General features: G+C 36.6%; 1 protein-coding gene, 1 long non-coding RNA gene and 1 other non-coding gene across 3 annotated transcripts in view; 2 read left to right on the top strand and 1 right to left on the bottom strand.

Moving 5' to 3' along the window:
- LOC115622223 (F-box/LRR-repeat protein 16) overlaps nucleotides 1-16,520 on the top strand; it is a 45,682-nt gene that overhangs the window by 23,570 nt on the left and 5,592 nt on the right. The gene's annotated exons all lie outside the window — the stretch shown is intronic.
- Trnat-ugu lies at nucleotides 1,181-1,252 on the top strand. Its single transcript has one exon. It is a non-coding gene; the product is annotated as a tRNA-Thr (tRNA).
- On the bottom strand, nucleotides 9,907-13,921 carry LOC115622224. Its single transcript, XR_003995336.1, has 2 exons — nucleotides 13,362-13,921; nucleotides 9,907-11,746 (listed from the first exon to the last, which is right to left on the bottom strand). It is a non-coding gene; the product is annotated as an uncharacterized LOC115622224 (long non-coding RNA).

The following is a 16,520-nucleotide window of genomic DNA, read 5'->3' as shown; positions in this document are numbered from 1 at the left end:
ATTATTGCCTGAATAAAAACTAGCAGATCTTGCCTGTTTTGATGGACTCCGTATTTTTTCTTACAATTATACGTTTATTTACAATATGCTATTTTATACTCGTACGATTTCCATACATACATATGTATATTGGATGTAAATATGTAAAAATCTGAAAAATAAAAATTATAATAATTTGAAATTAAATTGTGAAATTTCCGCCCTCCTCTGCGATTCTCATACCTAGTACCTAAGTGCTGGCAAAACGAAAATTGAATTGTGAAATTTCTAAAAAAAAAAAAAAAAAATAATAATTTTGTGAAAATAAATTCTGATATTTCAGATAAATTAAAAAAAAAATATTGTGGGCGCCCTCCTCTGCGATTCTCATAGCAAGTACCTAAGTGCTGGCAAATCGAGAATTAAATTGTGAAATTATGAAAAATTAAATAATAATATTTCTTAAAAATTAAAAAATAATATTATGAAATTAAATTGTGAAATTTCAATCAGTCAGTCAGGATTTTATATGTATATATATATAGCAAGAGACTAATTCAGAGAATGCGTCTACCTGATCATATTTTGAATATGAGCTCTGATTGATTTACTTTTGTTTTTGGTGGTTGTTGGTTCAAAAAAAGCTGACTGACTATCGGAAAATTACTAGACAAGTTACTTGATATCGATCTGAGCTCGAATGGTTTATGGTAACACTAATGAAGCAGCCTACCTCAACCAGTCCAACTGTGACCATTTAAAAATGATATATATAAGTATGTACATACTTGGAAGAAGTCTTGGAAAGTAGGAGTTCAGAGTAATTTAACAGGTGTTCTATACAAATATGCTCCCACTCGTAAGTATATCCCAGACTTTATGAAAATGATGTAAGATAGTTGCATATTTTGAAATGCATCAGTGAATGCTCTTAGATGTTTTTAATTTTTCACTTACCAGCGAATCTTTTAGATTTCTGCCGTTGAGAATATTTGTTACTTGTACATACACATACACGTATAACTTTTGATAAGCACTTAGGGCCCCCATTGCGCGCGACAGAAGATACTCGCGCTCCCACTTTTATCACAACATCGAGAAGCCATTTAGTTAATTGCATTTGGCATCTAATTCAATTTGGGGAACTTCTCAGCACTTGTGAGTGCGTTTAAGTTTATTTACTTGGCAGTGGCGTTCAAGCGCCTCTTTAGCTCAGTGGCAGAGCACTGGTCTTGTAAACCAGTGGTCGTGAGTTCAATTCTCACAGGAGGCAGGACAGCGGGTGCGCTGGCACTTTTTTGCCCTTATGGCGAGGTGCTGATGTGATTGAAAAGCTTTTGTCAAAAATGTTCTTTTCATTTTCTTTTCCCCGATCATTTTATTAAAGCAATAATTTGCAATGAAATTCAATAAAAGCCCTTAAGGGAGCTCTTTACATTTTCAGTTCTCAACTGGCTGCATGCCAAGCACCAACGACTTTTTATTACCTTACGAACGTTTTAACATTGTGGGACACATCATTTGGCACGCAAACGCAGAGCCAGAACACCGGAAACGGAAGCCAACTGACACATTGACACACGCACGCGCACACAAGCAGACATTCAGAAACTCACAAGCACGCACACACACGCACACGCACACACATAGAGCGCACATTTACAGGCGCAGTCAGTCATGCAGGCGCCTCTATATGCCGCTGGCTAATTGGAAAGAAACGTTTCAGAGCTGTCAGTGGCAAATTATAAAGCCAGGACCGTACAGTGTTGAGCTGAGTCGAGTTCGTTCAACTGGGCGTATGCGTGATTTGGCCGCGACCCTCGATACGCACGTGTGAAATGAAAAGAAACGGGCATGTAATAAAATGAAATTGCAACAATCAAAAAGTTAATCTGACATTAATTAACACTGTCAACAAAAATGCCGGATTTCATTAAACAAAAAAAGAAACAAAAAGGAAAGCAAGCGAGAGAAACGATATTGCGAATATAAATAAATGGCAGCCGTACACGCAAATGATGCAAAAGACATCAAAAAGAATCGCTCAGCTCGCCACAGTAGGCCCCCGTGCAAGTGGCCATCAAATTATAATCGCCGCCCCAACATTATTATGATCAGGGCGCCTTGAACGAAGTGGTTGCGGTTCGTTTCGCGCCTGAACAATTGCAATTGTCATTAATGTCGCCGCCAACGAAATGTCCATCAATTTAACCGCAAGTGCACTCAGGCTGCCACCCGCGTCCTCCCCAGCGCCACCCAACCACCGCATGTACATACGTCCTCTTCTCTCTGCTGCTGGCAGGCACAACTTGTGCGGTTCTGATGTCGCTATAGCCGCTGTTGTTGTTAATGCGACAGGAATCACAAGCGAACTGTGTTGGTACAGTGGGACAAATAACAACAATTCAATTTCCACATATACTAAGCAGCAACTAACTCAGATGATTCACGAATTAGTTATAATGTTCATTCACCCAATAGATTCAATCCCTGATATGGGTGGGATTGATGCCAGAAATATGTTTTAAGAAAGCTATATATTTACCCGAATTCTTATTATGTTTACTATGAATAATTTTCAAATTCTTTATTTCACTTGCATTTTTCATTGTATTCAAAATTGCATATATCGCTGAAACCATAATTAAAGGGTTTTGAATACCTTGCATAGTTTAGTGTTTTGGTCCCACTGTACTCTGACAATATTTATTTAGCATAATTCGTTCGTGTTCGCTTTGTATGCAAACGTATAAAAACAGAATTCTTGTGCTCAACAAAGCAAATTCATCTTCTTCAATGTGCAGCAGCCGGGAGTTATCTAATGGGGAAAGCATTTTTGCAGCTTGGGGACTACGTTGAGTGTAGGCGGGCTCAAGGGCGGGGGCGGGGGCGTGGCATCGTTGTCTGTGTCAACAACGGTTCCCTGCCCACCACTGCATCTGCTTGTCTGCCGATTGATAAATCAGCCAGTCCATTCGCCTTAAGGACAGGTTGAGGGTGGACTGTAGCCATCCCACACCATCCGGACCGACCGCACTTGCTTCCCTGTTGGTCGCGCCATTCGAGAGCGCCGCGGATGTCGTGTTTATTTAATTACGTTGACATTTTTCAAGGTGCTGGCCGTTGTTGGTTCTCGCTTTTGGTCTCGTCTCGTGTGCTGCGTTTTTGGTTGACGTGCGCTCGTCGTTAAGCAATTTTTAATTAACTTTATTTATAAAAGCTCTTTGGGGAGACTGCTCTCAGACATTGGCACTACATAGCGAACTCGGAAATGCAGCATACACTGCTGCCCTCACCGAGCGGGATAGTCTCCGCCATCTGGCGATGCGGTCAAGGCGAACATTTGGTCGGCTTGTCAATCAATTGTCAGTCTTGGGAACTTGGGGACGTTAATGGCCATGAACTTATTAACCAAGAGCTGTGCGTACTTTGTATGTAATAAACACTTTAGTGGCCAGAAAGTGTAAACTGCAATAAATGCTTAATCTAGTATGATACATAGAGCTTATATTCACATATAAAATAATTGAAAACTATCAAATATTCAAAATAATTGAAATGTTCACAGACAAAATGTTGATTTGATTAACAATAATTCATCTTTTATCAACTGTGTAACTTCATTTAGAAAATTAATTTTCCTGAAAAATACAAAAACATTGCTCAAATCGATTTAGTGAAATTTATCAAGAAATCAAATAAGCAAAAAAAAATATTTTAATGAATAAGTATAGCATGAGTTTTTGATCCTTAATATATTGAAACGATGATGATGGCTACAAAATATATTCTCTGTTCAATTCTTTAATAAAATAATAAATTTTATAAATGTATTAAAAGTTTTAAAAGAAAACATTTGGAAAATAAATAATAGGGAATAGCATTTGTACCAATTTCCTCAAATTCTGAAAGTAAATATAAATTAGCTGAAACCATAATAAAACCTGATCAGAAGTTGAAAGTTAATTAACAAAAGTTAGGCAACAAACTACTACAAGGCGCCCACAGACGTAATTTAAGTTTGGTGCAGTTTTTGAATAAAGCAGTTGATATGAGAATTTGTTTCAAGCTAAAAGTTGTCCGCTTACAACAACGCAGCTATGTATATTTAACTTTAGGTTTCCATCGCTCGTAGTTGAAAATAAGTTAAATATTAGGTTTCCGAAAACAATCGCAAGCTTATATAATGTGAGTTAAAATACTGGCAGCGTCGAACAGATGTGAAAAGTGAGAAGCGCAGCTGTGGCAGGAAATGCTTTGGCTACCAACTGCAAAATTGTGCAGCCAGCCGGCGACCGGGGCAAGGATGCCTGTGTGCCTGCCAATGTCAAGCTTTTCTATAGACAGGCGGCAGCTCTTTACTTGTCATGGCAACCACTTGTCAAGAAGCAGCCAGCGCCTCAGCCTCAGCTGTTTCTTCGAGAAATTCCAGTATAATTGCATTTAATAGCTGGCACATGCACACATACACAGCAACTGTGGGATAAATAACTGCACGCAATGTGTTCGCAATTTGTGGCGCAGATTCAAAGGTTGCAGGAGAGGAATCGCACGACGCTAAAAAGTATGCAATAAAAGTGCGGGCACTTTCGCCTTCCTAGCACTTTCCCATTGAGAAAATTGCCGTTGATTTGCCGGACGAGATGTTCCCCACGATGAGCCCCATAACAACCCCGCCAACCACCTAGACGTTGACAACGACAACGCCGCCAACTGCGTCAACAGCAAAGAGCGCCTACGCACAGGCAACCGCAGCGGCTGCAGTGGCATTCACTTAGTCTTTGACGTGGTTGCGAATACATAGCTATAGAAGTACCTCCATTTATATATGTATATGACATGACGCTCCAACGAAAGTTACGTCAGCCTAATGTCAAGGCAACACAGAGTGATGGGATTATGGAAAAATCCATAGGTGAATTTAATACTAATGTTAACATTCATTTCATGCACATTTTTCTCGTAACCTGTCCAGGCAGAAAAGGCATACAGCGGCAAGGAAACACCTTTGGTCCCAGGTTCAGACATAGACATAGGCTCCAAGACCAAAGAAATGATCACCAAAGTCAATCCATTTTAATTTAATGAATCCGTTTTAATTTAATACATCCACTTCTTGGGCGCTCTAATTCTTTAAGCACTGAAAAATCTGGAAAAGAATTGCGACTTGGTTTGGTGATAATAATATAGCTGTTTTCACATATATATTTTTGTTATTAAAAAATAAATATTTAGAAGTTTCACATCAGTAGTGCAGAAAAATTTAAATGATTTTAATTATACTGCTTGAAAGAAAAGAAATTCATAACAAAAAATAAATTCTTTTATGTTTATGTTTCAAGGCTCTTCCGGCTCTTTTAATTCTGTAATCTAGAAATCTACCTGAATGAAACGATGATTAATTTCTAGGATTACTCTTAACAGACAAAAACAAAGGCGGAAATAACCATTTGATCAGCTTTTAAAAGTTATAAGTAGCAACTATGATCAGACTAAAAAATAACTAGTCCGACGAGACTAGTTAAAAATAATAAGCTATGTATGCAAAAAGATAATTTTCTACTACAAAGAAACTGTTTAAGATTTACTTTTTTTTAGTATATTTTCTGCCTGTCTGACCATGACAGGAGTTGCTGTAATTTGACCCACTTATTTTCCCATTTTCAACCATTGTGCACTTGAAAGTGCGTTGTTGACGTTGTCAGAGGCGGTGTAGAAATAATTCTGCTCTTTGACGGGGCTTATGCGTGCGGCATTATTAAAAATGTATTAAAACGCTTTCCTCAACTGTCATCTAATGGTCCCCGAGCGCTTTCAAATGCGTTGTCGCAGTTGTTGTTGTTTTGCCGGTGTCCTGGCAGCCGTTATCTATGTCGATCTGAGGTATCCTTTGCTGTTTTTCCCACGTGCAGCCACATCTCTCAGCGGCTCAATTGTCTGCATGTTTGTGCCTTTAACTCTTGGTCTATGTGCGAGTATATACAAGTATTGGCAGCAGTTGGCTTATTTATTTTGTACCGTTTTCAGACGTCATTCTTCGCCGTCGTTTTCACTACATAGGTATAGGTTGTGGAAAATGTTAGCCCAGTTTCTTTGGTCCTCGTTTAGCTGTAGTTCTGCCAAACAGCGACCATTTATCAGACAACCTCTTTTATTCAAACCTAAATATGTACGTTGCATGTCTTTAGCGTTTTCTGCATTGTGTCTTAAACGTTTCCACGGAAAAATTTAATGATGGCTATTATGTATGCACTCTTACAGTTTGTTGGCACACTTTCCACCCTGGATTTTCCTAATTGGCCGGTGAGAATTTGCCAGTTGTTCCATTTTCTACTAATTTTAGAACTGAAGTATTTATGAATAGGGTGTGAGACACGTCATTAGCGGTAGTTGGCGCACTCAGACTACGCAAATATTTTGCTACTACAGACAGCTTCAGTCTTCATCTCAGCTCCACTTAACTATTTGTACGCCATATAGTGTGCCGAAATAGAGAGAAGAGTAATATATTAGAACACTCTGCTTCAATAGGAACTGCTTAAAATTCCTTTGTAATTGTTGTACACCGAATTTGTATCAGTTTCCACATTAATTGCTTACAAGTGGAATAAAAACTACGATTAAAGTAGTTTAGTTGAAATATTAGATTTGATGCCGATATGTTTCAGAAAAATAAAATAATATCACTGCACTAATTAACAGTACATATTTTGATTGTAATTTTACCCGTTTATTGACAGAACCCAAAAATCTATCCAAATAATCTAAGCAACCGTTTCGGGGGACTTGGCCATAAGCAGTATTTTAATGTTTAAAGGGTATTTTTATGTTTTATCCTATCTATAATCTACAGATTGTGCTTATAAATACTTATCTATATAACTGATTTATATGCAGTTGAATCAATTGATTAGAGACTGAATTTACAAGTTAATAATTTCCAAGCTATGAATGAAACTTAAATAAACTTAAACAAAGTTAACTTTATCATTTCATATTGCAGATGAGTTGTCCTTCAGATGCTGACTGAGTGAAATTATAGCATATTTTCAAATTATGCGAAATTACAAGCCATTTGTTTTGAAATCCCATAAATTCCTCAAATAACAAGTTGCAAATGCGCTCATCAAAGCACGACGACAGCTACCGCAAATTTGTTTTGATTGAAACGGCACCGTGCCATAAATCTTGTCGACTTGCCAAATGTGGCATTTAGACGTTTTGGCAGCAGCCCGCAAGTCAATGTCTGCAAATATGTTGCTAAACATTTGGCGACAGTGGAAGTTAAATTATGTCTTAATTTACTTCCCGGCCAGCGCTTAAATTGAGTTTGGCGCATCAACAGTATTTTTCGTTTTAATGAACATTAATTTAATCATTTATACAAATTAATGCTGAAATGTTGAATTTTTCAAACATGTTCTATGTTGCCACGAACAGTGCTCTGCTGCTTTTATTATTGTTGTATGAACCGTCGGGGTGCTGCCTCATTTGAATAGTTTCGTGTGGCAGTCGTCGTGACGTAACATGGCATTGCGTAATCGCAGTTCTTATCAAATTGTATGTGTATCGTACATCTCGTGCCCCTAATGAGGCCTAATGAGGTCTGCACGTTCCAAACATTATTTACCCAAGCGGATTTCTACAATTCCTTTGCCTATATACTAAGTATATACGTGCGCTAATATTAGCCGTTCCTGCTTACTTCTTAGCTAATTTATGTTGTCTCTGGGGGCCGTTCCTACGCCTTTTACTTGTTTATAACTAAAGTTGTGAGTATTGAAGCATATTTATTGGAGTATATGTATATATCTGTGAGTGTAGGCGTACCTTTATTCTTCATTCTCATTAAGATCATTCTGTATAGGATTTCCGTTAGATGATGGTGTCGCTTCAGATATAGAGAAATCTCAGTCATCTAATTTTCTTCTCAAAGATGCCTGCTTTTCGCCACATTTCGTGTAAAATCATTTAAAAATATTTAAAAGTTAAAAAAACAGGGATATTAAGATCTAGATATGTACATGCAGATATTAAGCCAAATATTTATCTGTTAATGGGAATTTGTCCTTGCGAGCAAATCAAATGGTTTCCAATTGTTGCCATAATTGGCATTTTGTCCTCCTCAACGACCGGCAAAATTGTTTTCAATTGTAAGCAGCTTATATGTGATTTCTCTGAATGAAATTCAATTTCTTAAATGCAAAATTGAAATTGTATTGAATTACTGATTTAGGGTTCTTAAGAGGAAATTTAAAATATATTTGCATATATATTTTCTGGGTCATTAAGAAGTGGCAGAAATATGTAATACTTTCAATTTACAAGTAATTTTAAATACTCATAGAGAAAATGGCAAGTTGCATTAAAAGAAAATCCCCCTCCAACATATGTACTTGTGTATTTAAAGCTGCTACACAGCTTTAAAAGCAATATTGATGCACATTTTATTGAAAGTTGCAACTTAAAATCGCACTCTGGTCAAATTTAAGTTACTGTTGTGAAATCGCACACTCATCCAAAGTAAAGCAAAAAGTAGTGAATTTAATTAACATCCTCAAATGGACGCCTCAAATTCCTAGCAGCTCTGCATCCTCTGAGACCAGGCTTATCATGCACAAGGCGAAGCAGAATGCGAAAAAAAATTGATGCAATTACAGGCGCACATGCGGGCCAAAACGAAATGGACAAGCATAACTCGACCTACAGCTCCACATGAGAAAGAAGTATATTCGACAAGGATACACCCTGCAGAGGAACATCTACATATATACATACATACATATATTGTAAAGCAAACCAAAAGGAATTGAAATTTATCTCCTACAAATAATATAACGTTAGTAAAATTACTAAAAATGTCAAGAGCAAGGGCAATTTTCTTTTATTTTTATATTCATAAAAATGTTAATCCACTAGGCAATAAATGCCTTTGCATTAACGCTATCATTTCTTTTGCTGCATTACAAAAATTATAAAAAATAGTTGGGCTTATGAATTTCTAGTTCCGCACATACTCCGTTACTGGAAGGGTAAAAAATGAAATCGGAAATGGGCGAAAAAAAGGAAACGAATATCTTTCGAAAGTTCGCAGAATTTACTGCAGTTGGTAAAGTCCTACAACAGATGCGGCAGGGAAGTCGAAGGAAAAGGAATCATGAATGGTTGGTCTGCTGTTGCTCTGGGCCAAAATCTAAAGGAGCAATTGCCTTCACTTTCGAGTATGAGAATGTTGGACTTAATTGGAGCAATCGCCAGTTGGCAACAGTTTTAAACTTTTTGCAACTTTGCAGCAATAATTAAAGCGAAATTCCCGCACGTACTTGTATGTATTGCGAAATGTTTTCAATTTATGTTGAAAATCATGCAACTGCTTGCACATAACTGTGTTATGTATACGCCTCGTTGTCTGCACAAGCATTTTGTCAGCAAATTAAAAAAGCAACAAAAAAGAAGAAAAACGTTATTTTAATGAGCAATTATGCCAGCTTCATAAAAACTGCACACTCGCTCACTTCATTGGGCTGCGGCAATTTGGGTTCATTAATTAACTCGCTTAATGGCATTGCTCATACGTCGCGTATGCCATCAATTACGAAAATGTGCACAAATATTTATCGATCGTTAATTTAGCAACTCAAAGGCATTTAAATCAAATGGTGCCATTCAAAAGGGATCCGGAAATGTACATATACTTGTACATACATATACATAAATATATATTAGTCCAACACTGACGTTGACTTATTCGTCCAACAACTTTTTGTGGGATTTGTTGGTTCTTTTTTGCACTCTAACGCCCAGCTTGATATTAATATTCAAGTACAGTTATCAACAATTATACAAAATGTACTTTTTCATTGTTTGGAGTATTTGAGATGTTAAATCATTAATTAAGAAAACAAAATTAAATAATAATAACAATTCTTAAATTCTGAATTACACATTTTAATTCAATTTATAGTTTTTATTTTTTGAGAGTTTTCTTACAACTATTTATTAATAATATTTACTATCTGCGTGGTAGCAGTAGAGATTATTGTTGGGCTCGCGACGCAGTCTTATAGTTTTTTCCAGGGGTTTGCTTTTAAATTATAGATTATTGTTAAATTTCTTGATATCGTTTCAATTTACCTCTTCACTCTACATAAGGCTATGCATTTTACAGAAACTGCTTCCTAGTGACTAATAATTATTCATAAATTAACAGCCTTTGTTCGCTTTCTTCTAATAAGTAGTCATAAGTAATCAAAAGTAAAAGAAACAAATTATTTTCAAAAAATTATAATAATTTCGAATATATTTGTTGCTGAACTGACGGGCTGAACAGAAGAGCTGATAAGCCTGGGGCAGATCTGATTGCTTGGTAGTCACTATCTGTGTTTAAAACCTATGTCTCAACTATATCCCTCTCATTTAATAATTTGCGAACAGTCAATTATATTTGTTAACCTGAAAGGCGATTCAATTCTCAGAGAAAATCGTTTTTCAATGCATAACATTTTTTATTCAATACATTTTAGCATCCACAGAATTGTTATTATTGAATTCATGCTGTAATCAACTTAATACCTATAGGAACAACATTTTTCTTGGAATTGAATGTGTATTTGTATTACATACGAATCCAATTATTGCCTTTTACCGAGCCTTTCACGCAGAATGAACTCGTCCAACCTAATTCATTGATTTGACATGCCACAGGTGTAAGTATTAGAGACAGGGAAATAAATTGCTTTTCTCAATTTCAAAACAACAACCATTATCGATTTCAATTCCCAGAAATACTGCACCAAAAAGTGTCCTAGGCAGACGTAGAATAAACGCCAAAAAAAAAACCGCACAATATTCCAACCGACATCTACTTGATATGTAAATGAAAATTTGCCTGGGGCATAACATTACGTCAAAATAGTGTCGTAAAACATGGAATAAAAATAAACTCGCGTTCCCTCATCCCCCTTCCAAAACACACATACAGACACAAAGCACCAGCTACACACTCCACACATACATATGTACATATGTCGAATAAACAACTTGCGAGTTGTGTATCTTTGAGATACATTTACATTTGCCATAACAACTAACGACATTTTTTTTTATGTGCCTTTGTCTCTAGGTCTGATATTTTTATTTTTTCTCCACCCTCAAGTGGATGGCGTCCTTGTAACCATGTCAATGGTTGGCTCCGCTCACTGTTTTCTTATTTAAAGCTTTCGCTTATCTGCTTTTAGGCACCTTCCACGCCCTGCTGCTCACATGGGAAAAGCTCAGCTGTTTTTGTAGAATAAGGCATAGTTCGGCTTCTCACGTACATTTTATTACCATTGTTGTGTATCACCAATATTTGGGGATTCGTGACTGCTTTAAGATGGCAAAGAAAATCATTCCTTACTTCCAATACCATGTGCGTGTGGAGAATTAAAGTTCTTTGAACCTTAGGCTGTAAATAGACAGAAACAAATATACTTGTATGGCGATTATTTTAGCTTGGCTAGAAATAACATTTTGATTGTTTACTGTTAGGCTGAAAAATGAAATAAATACGAGATTCAATTTATCCAAGACCCAAATAAATAATACAACACAATTGTTTCTTGTACTTGTGTGTAACACTAAGAAGATAGCGTGACAAATCAAGTCCGTCTAACCATCCGTTCATCTCAATTATCAAACTTGGCACGCAAGCACTGCCAAATCCAGGAAAGTATTAGCTTGGATTCCATTTGGCCTTTATAGACATTTTTTCGTGCTCCCGTAATGCCTAAAATAAATAAATAGGTTGATGGCTAATTATCAGACTTTTTTCAAGGTATCTTATATTATTTAGTGTAAAGCTATTTCGGATTACTCGTATAGCAATCTATACAAGTGTAATCTTAGTAAAGCATATCGATTTCTAGGAGTATGTATTCTGCGTGAATTATTAAAATATTTATATTTAAATATAACGGTTTATAGCTCTAAAAATCACTTTATTTTCTGCGTTGACTTGTGGTTGCGCGTGTAACAGATTCAAATCGATTCTGTAATAATTATATATGTGCGATGTGTGTTGGCCATTTAAACAATCCGGCACGGGTAAGTTGGGAGCTAAACTTCAAGCAATTATTAGTCAAAATACTTGAAGCCAGACTCATAAATTTCATGTCAAGTGTCAGCTATAATACGCCTTATGCTATATCCCTAATCTGCCCACACAACTGGCATCAACAATTTCCATCGATTTTCTCACACAGAAAGGTTTTTGTATAATTTATAATCACATTTACATATATGTACGAATACATACATATGTACACTTTAGGTATTTTTATATAATATCGAACATTCATTTATTGGAAGCATTTTATGGCTGGTGATGCTTAATGCGCCTTTCAATTGCTCAATCACTCAATGAGGCATTCAATCCCTTAACTCATCCATTCGTCGTTATCCTGTGGATTTTCCACACAAATACATACTCATGTATGTATGGGTTTGTGCATATCAAAAATCCAATTTAGAAAGTTTTCATTTTGTATGAGGAAAGCGAAGTGTGTTTGATTTTATTTAGTAACCAATATCTAAACTTTTTATTGGCTTTCAGTTGTAAATTCTGTAAATTGAGCGAAACAAACTGAGGGCTACAATGTATATACATATGTACATACGTTTATGCCTTTAAATTAATATTCCGTTTACATTTTACAACTAAATGAACTTATCCTAAATTTTGTTTAAAAAAATGAAAATGAAAAGAACCTTCTCACTACGCAGCCTCTCTGATCAGATATTGAGTATAAACAATTTAATTTTTGTAAGTAGTGGGCTTTTAACACATTTGTAGAAGCATATTTCAACTTAACACCAAACTCTGGCTTAAATTAGAAACTTATAGGTGAACGACTAATTATGAAGCCTCAAGAAATTGTTTACTTCAGCCTAATTCACCACATAGAGAGAAAATCTAGAAAGCTCTGTTATAAAAAGAAATCTTTCTTGACAATCTTTTAATGCAGGAAAATATGTTCGAAAGGTTTCGATAATAAATTCGACTTCGCATGTGAAAATGAATTGAAATAATTTAATTCGGCGGCTTGGCGATGATTTTGACTTATGAATTGCTGTTTGGCTGGCATTTTTTTTTTTTTTACCTATTTTATAAGCCAATACAACTTATAAAACTACTTTACAATATGAATTGAAAATTAATTCATTTTTTGAATAATATTTTTTAAAAAATCTCTTCTCTAGTAATTTAAAAATTATATACATTTTTGAAAATGCCATCAATATTTTTAGCTACAACATATTTTTTGAACCGCCGTGTAATCACAATGTTTAAACGAAATATTTCACAGTCTTCCAAGTCATTTTTGCCAGCGTATAGTACATACCCCTCTTCTCCTTCAACACAATGTGGTTTAGATGCGAATGTTTGTTCTCTCACACGGCATTGAATATGCCAATTATAATGTGTCTTCGCTAGGAAATATAAACGTAATGTGCTTCCAGATTATCATTTGCCACATCACCGAGCACGGCGCGTTTCGAGAAACTCATCAAATCCGAGCTCTGTCATACAGTTTGCACAATAGGTATGCACATATGTAGTATGTACTTGTAGTATTTACATATAGTACTTGTATGTGTTCCTATTTGGGGCGTCTTTGATGCTTTTTGTGGCAGTTTCAGAATTTGTGATCGCAGAAACGAGTAATGGAACACATCGGCAACTACCCGTTAGTGTCGGTCACAAAATGAAACTGCAACAGGATAAACCGAGAAACACACAAACACACACACACACACACACACACATGCACACTATTAAAGCACTCCACGAACAAGCATACACGTATGTATGTAGGTATGTCAATGTACATTAGTGCGTATGTAAATATGAATTTGCGTTGTAGAACGAGAATGCTTTGGATTTGCATCCAATAGATGCGTTTCCACTTCTATTTTGCGATCGTTGCAATTCACTGCACGTCGATTGAGCGCTGATAACGAAATGAATTCGACTGGCGATTACAGGCGTGATAAATACGCGCCAATCTACTTATGAAAAGCGATCGAGCTTGTGACGTCGACGTCTCGGTCCGCCACATACTTACAAACGACTCTCGACATTGCAGTGATTTACTTCTACACTTCTATGTACATAGTTGGGCTCTTAGTGTAATTCAATCGATGCCACTGACTACTGAACGACAAACACAAAGACAGACGGACACACAGAGAGACAGAGGGAGAGAGACAGAGTGACAGAGAGAGGAGAGGGGATAAAGGGAGAGAGAGAGGACATCCCTCTCCCACTTGCTGCGGTCTGGGTCTATTGACGGCGGCATTTAATCGCGATTTCCAATACGCAAACCCAATCTAGAAGAATTGCCTAGTCGTAACTGTATCTGTATCTGTATCTGTGTGCCACATTTGTATCTGTAGCTTGCATTTCGTCACATGCACAAAATGTGCTTCGTTTGTTTATCTGTTTCCACTTGGTCCCCATCGTACGTACAGAGGAGACTCTTGTATTAACTGTTTTTGCGGTTTTTAACTTTGAACACAACGCCGACGCCTCCCGCTAACGTTTCCTCTGCTGTGGCACTTGGGGTTCTCGCTCTGCTTAGCTTAACCCACAATTGTCACAGCTTCCAGTGATAGATACAATTACAGTTAGCTGCTGGCGCTGGCTCCTTGATGTTCCATTCGACATTGTTGGCGATTCGCGGAACTCGTTAATGCCCTTCTAGCACAAAAAAAAAAATCTTTTAAGTAATTGCCGGATTCAAAAGCCAGAATTTTGCCGACGTTCACAAAAGACATTCTTTTTAATGATGTGTGCAATTAGGCATTTCTATTATACTTGTATACTCGATTAAGTGAAATCGTCATCTTTTAGATTGAAATGTCACAACTTGAAGCATTCTCTTATATACACGTATGTACAACTGTATATATTTTTGGTATAAAGGTACAAGATTGTTAAAGACAATTAAATTATGATTTATCATAGAAAAAACCACGAAATATGTATTAATAGAAAAAAGGAAATTCTAAAAAGACACTTCTTTAGTTATTGGAATTATTGGATAAAACAAAATAAATTAGTGTTCGTACACCTGGGATTTGGACTTTAATTTAACAGTTAATTAAGTATAAAATTTATTTTACTTTTTAACAACCAGTGTGTCATTTCATTGCTGCTGGGCCTGAGCAGCTGTCAATTATCCTGAATCGGTTTCACAATTCTATTCCTCCCCCATTTGGTAGACGCGAGGCAAATGATCTAAATTCTAGTGTCTACTCCCCAGAGGAACCCTTAGAAAAGCAACAAAGGTGCGCTTTGTATAGCGCATGAAAACATCGACTCGCGAGCACAAGTTGTTTATTAATTTTTCATATGCTTTCCATTATTCTCGCTGCCTACACAACTCATCTACATCCATACATACACACATACATATGGGCATGTATGTATGAGCATAGGTATGTAATTTGTAATTCAAATCGTTTTTGTGTGTTTTGTGGCTTTTTTGGTCAGAAGCCAAACAAGAGATGCGCTTTGGTATCTCGCTGTAAGCAAAGTGGGGCACAGTTAGACACAAGCTGTCACTACATACATATATTTATACATACACATACTTGTATATAGTACACACATATAGCTATGCATGTAGAAAGGTTTGCACACTCGAGTACCTAAACACATCTATTCATACATAGCCATAGGAAAATGTGTATATGGACATGCATGTTCAAAGCCGCTTAGTTGGACGCTGCATTTTTTCGACTTCATCTCCATTAACCGCGTGCTCAGGAGGACGACCATTACACTATTTGACTTGAAGTTTGTTTTCTTTCACGACAACCCTCTATATTTTCTATTAGCCCAACACTTTTATCTTTGTTTATGCAGCCGCCACACATGGAAATCGGCCACAGTTATCGCACGTGCCCCACTCAGCCGACCATCCAACTCCCAACGACGAACACCCTCATCCGGCTTCCTAATTCCCATTAGCAAAGTCGTTCCACTGCCTTCTGCTCTCTTAAGCGGCTTACGAACGGTAATTTTAGCTGCTTTCGCTCTTTCTCTCTCGCTCTTCCGCCCTCTGAACCCAAACTCTTTGCCTGTGGAACTACGTCACGTTTGTGACTAAACAATGTCAGTCCTCAAAGCTCTAGATCTGATGTCCCGGAAGGACGAGGAGAATCTCAAACTTAGGTTGGCAAAGGGATTCATTTTTTTTAGTTATTGACTTTAAAGGGATTGTACACCATGTAAATAGATATAAAAGAATGTATTTTAAATAGTTGTCTAAAAATAATTAAATAATTTAAATAACGAGGCTTAACAAAAGTTTTTATCTGTTATGTATAACTGTAAAGATATATGTCCAATTTTAAATTGGGGTTTCAAGTTTTTTAAAGTAGTACAACAGACTTTCACATTTCCAAAACGCTGATGGAAGTACATTTATTGCTTTTTAAATTTTCTACTGGCTTTGGAACATTTCTAGGTCTATTAATATATCATCAGACAATAT

This window comes from Scaptodrosophila lebanonensis, unplaced genomic scaffold (assembly GCF_003285725.1).
Source record: "Scaptodrosophila lebanonensis strain 11010-0011.00,11010-0021.00 unplaced genomic scaffold, SlebRS2 tig00000043-arrow-pilon, whole genome shotgun sequence".
Lineage (NCBI taxonomy): Eukaryota > Metazoa > Arthropoda > Insecta > Diptera > Drosophilidae > Scaptodrosophila > Scaptodrosophila lebanonensis.
Note: the sequence above shows the minus strand (reverse complement) of the source record. Positions and strands in the feature narration are given on the sequence as shown.